The 3,834-nt window shown below is 39.1% G+C and overlaps 1 pseudogene; it reads right to left on the reverse strand.

Moving 5' to 3' along the window:
- Positions 1–2,734: 2,734 nt before the first annotated feature.
- Positions 2,735–3,700, reverse strand: LOC102484042 (olfactory receptor 2L13-like; annotated as a pseudogene).
- Between the last annotated feature and the right edge of the window lie 134 nt (positions 3,701–3,834).

Here is a 3,834-nt window from a genome sequence, read left to right on the forward strand (position 1 = left end):
CATGATGTTAGGTGATCCATTAGCTTTCTTTCAGACTTCTTCTTATGTGCACTAATTGCTACGAACTTCCCTCTTATGACTGCTTTAGCAGTGTCCCAAAGATTATGGAAACTCGTGTCCTCATTGTCATTGGCTTCCATTAATCTTTTGATTTCAGTCTTTATTTCTTCAGTAGTAGTAGAGTCATTCAGAAGTAGGTTATTTAGTTTCCATGTATTTGGGTGTTTTTGAGGATTTCTTTTGAAATTAAAATCAAGTTTATTTCCATCATGGTCAGAGAAGATGCTGGATATAGTTTCTATGCCTCTAAATCTATAAAGGCTTGCTTTGTGTCCTTTGATATGGACAATCTTAGAAAAGGTTCCATGTCAGGGTGAGAAAAAAATATATTTCATAGTTTTGGGATGGAAAGTTCTATAGATGTCTGTTAAGTCCATTTGATTTATGATATCATTTAGATCCTTGATCTCTTTACAAATTTTTTGTCTAGATGATCTGTCCAGAGGGGAAAGTGCAGTGTTGAGATCTCCCACAATTAGTGTGTTGCAGTCTATCTCCCCTTTTAGATCTGTCTTTCCTTCACTTATTTGGGTGCTCCTGTGTTAGGTGCAGAAGTATTTATAAGTTTTATATCTTCTTGATCTATAGATCCTTTTATTACGATATAGTGTCCGTCTTTTGTCTCTTTGAACAGTTTTTGTGTTAAACCCTATTTTGTCAGAAATTAGTATCATGACTCCAGCCCTTTTTTGGTTCCCATTTGCTTGGAAAACCTTTTTCCAACTCTTCACTTTCAGTCTATGAATGTCTTTCTCCATAAGGTGAGTTTCCTGTAGGCAACAGATAGAAGGTTTCTGTTATTTTATCCATTCAGCCAGTCTGTGTCTCTTGATTGGAGAATTTAATCCATTAACGTTCAATGTTATTATCGATGTTACAGGATCTGTACCGATGTTTAAGTTGGCCATTGTCTTAGTTGGCTTTTATTTCTTTGTTTCTGGCTGTTGATTCTTTAGTTTTCCTGCAGTACTTTCTTCAGGGTTTCTTGAAGAGCTGGTCTGGTGTTAGCAAATTCTTTCAGGTTTTGTTTGTCTGAGATTTTAATTTTTTTTCTCATATGAAGGATAATCTTGCAAGATATAATAGTCTTGGTTGAAATTGTTTCTCTCTTAAAACTTTCAATACGTCTTCCCATTCTTTCCTTGCTTGGATTGTTTCCCTTGAGAGGTCCGGTGTTAGTCATATGCGATGGCCTTTGTACGTCACTTCTCATTTCTCTCTTGCCAGTTTTGTTATCATGTCTTTATCTGTGGTCTTGGACAGTATGACTATGATGTGCCTTGGTCCACTCCTTGGTATCTACCCAAAGGACAGAAGAATCCTTCATTGGAAAAATGCCTGCACATCGATGTTTATTGCAGCACTATTCATGATTGCTAATACATGCAACTAACCCACATGCCCCCCGTATGGATGAATGGATTGAAAAACTGTGGCACATATACTCTATGGAATATTATTCAGCCATAAAAACCAACAAAACCCTGGCTTTTGACAGAAAATGGAAGAATATGGAAGATTTACTGCTGAGAAAAAAAAAAAGATTTACTGCTGAGTGAAGCAAGCCAGGCTATGAAGGAGAAACACTGTATGTCCCCACCTAATATATACCGAGTGTCTGCACTCTATGACCAAAACTGATTGACTAAAAGCTATACAAACACAAGAGATGGCTGTGAAAGCCAGATATAGTGTGTGTGGAGGAGTGGAGCCTAGGGAAGGACATTTGGAGGAGGGATACAGAGGCAGAGCATTTTTGGAATGGGGAGGTTTGGTGTAATCTGTTGAAGATATTTTGATCAATGGGACTGGGGAGAATTGTTCACATATTAAAATGTTCACTTCATAAGCTAAATAATGTCATTGAATGCATATAAAAAATAAATTAATTAATATAAAAAAGAGAGTAACAAAGAAGTAAAATTCTGAGCAAGATGAATAACTAAAATAAAATCACAAAGGCTATTAATTCTACAGATAGGTAGAAATCTTTTTGGGGCCAGCAGGTTTCATGGTGGTTAAGGTGCTGGACTCCCACATGGCTGACTGCTGTTCAAGTCCTAGAGCTGGTGGCTTGCTTTCTCATGTTCCCTCTGTCTCTCCATATCTCTCTCTCTCTCTCCAGTGAGTATATGGACTCTATAGAAAATTTTAAAAAATAATAAATAAATAAAACTAAAATAAATCTTTTTTGGGGGGGAAGTTTTTGCTATAGGGCATGTGCGCTCGCCAGAAAGACAGAGAGAGACAGAGAGACAGAAAGCAAGAAATCACCCCCAGGGGGAATGGCCACACTGCAATCCCTTCTCCTTCGTTCTCCTCTCTGGATCTTGAGCACACATGCACAGGCGCCCAGCATGAGTTTAAGCCACCGGGTCCAGGACTCGAACTACATGGGAGTCCAGCAACATAGCCATTACACTAATTTCTAGTCCCTAAAATAATTCTTAAAAAAAAATCTGTTTTCATAGACTGAAATGAAGAGTAATGATGTTCAATGAACCCACTTCTGTTTGCTTTGAATAAATGTACTTCTGGTTCAGAGAATAATGGTCATTTTGGTCCAGGACCTATTATAAAAGGTTTATGTGCATGTCAAAATGTGTTGTGATTTTTTTGTTGTTGTTGTTGTGGAAGAACTGGAAGAATATATTTTTTAAGCCATTATTTATCCCTACACCACAGCTGCATTTTTCTCTCCTGCTTGAGAGCCTACTTTTAGTTGGAAGACAGGAGAGGCCTCAGTGCCATTGGCCATTTCATCATGAGGTATCACGTTAACACCCCACTCCAGTTCTACTTCATAATTCGTCACTAGTCTGTTCCTGGCATTAGAGAAAGAACAATGACTGAGAAGCACAGCATCTGCCTTCAAGACACAAAATCATATTTATAGAGATAAGTATTTGTGGTTTCATATAGCCACTTAGATTTCAATATCTTCTTCAATGTTAGCACATATGGTAGACAGCAAAACACACTCGGTAGTAGGAAGCAGTGATGCCAATGAAAGGAAGGAAGAGGAGAAATAGACTTGTGCTCACAAATACCAGGTACTCATAGACCCAAGTGTCCATGCAAGCAAGAGACAACATGGCTGGGACATCGCAGAAGAAATGATTGATGGCTCTAGACCTGCACTACGGAATATGGAGGGCATAGGTAGTGTGTGCCAAGGAGTTGATGGAACCGAGTATCCAAGACCCTACGATCATCTTTACACACGTCCATTTACTCATGCAGACGGGAAAATGGAGAGGATAGCAGATGGCCACATACCGGTCATAGGCTGTGGAGGCCAGGAGTAAGCCTTCAGAACCCACCATTGTCAAGAAGAATAAGCTTTGCACACCACATCCCAGGAAGGAGATGATTTTCTGTCCAAAGAGGAAGTTGAATGCCATCTTGGGGACAGTAGTGGAGATGTACATCAGATCCATGAGGGAGAACTGGCTGAGCAGAAAGTACATCGGTGTGTGGAGAGGAGGATCCACACGTCTGAGATGAAACATTACTGAGTTACCCACAGAAGCCAGAAAAATTATGAACATGATAAAGAACAAGAAAAGTAGGCCAATATGAATTTGTGGAAACAACCCAAAAAAATGAAAGCATTTAAACTTTGATTTCATGTTTCCATGAAAACTTACTGCTTTGATTTCTTTGAAAGAAAAATAAAAACAAAAACAAAGCACAAAATGGAACACCATAAGATGGAGGAGTCCAACCCGACGAGGCCCCAGGATCTGTCTGAGCCCCCTGACCTTTGAGCTC

Source organism: Tupaia chinensis, unplaced genomic scaffold (genome assembly GCF_000334495.1).
Source record: "Tupaia chinensis unplaced genomic scaffold, TupChi_1.0 Scaffold144048_1, whole genome shotgun sequence".
Taxonomy (NCBI): Eukaryota; Metazoa; Chordata; class Mammalia; order Scandentia; family Tupaiidae; genus Tupaia; species Tupaia belangeri.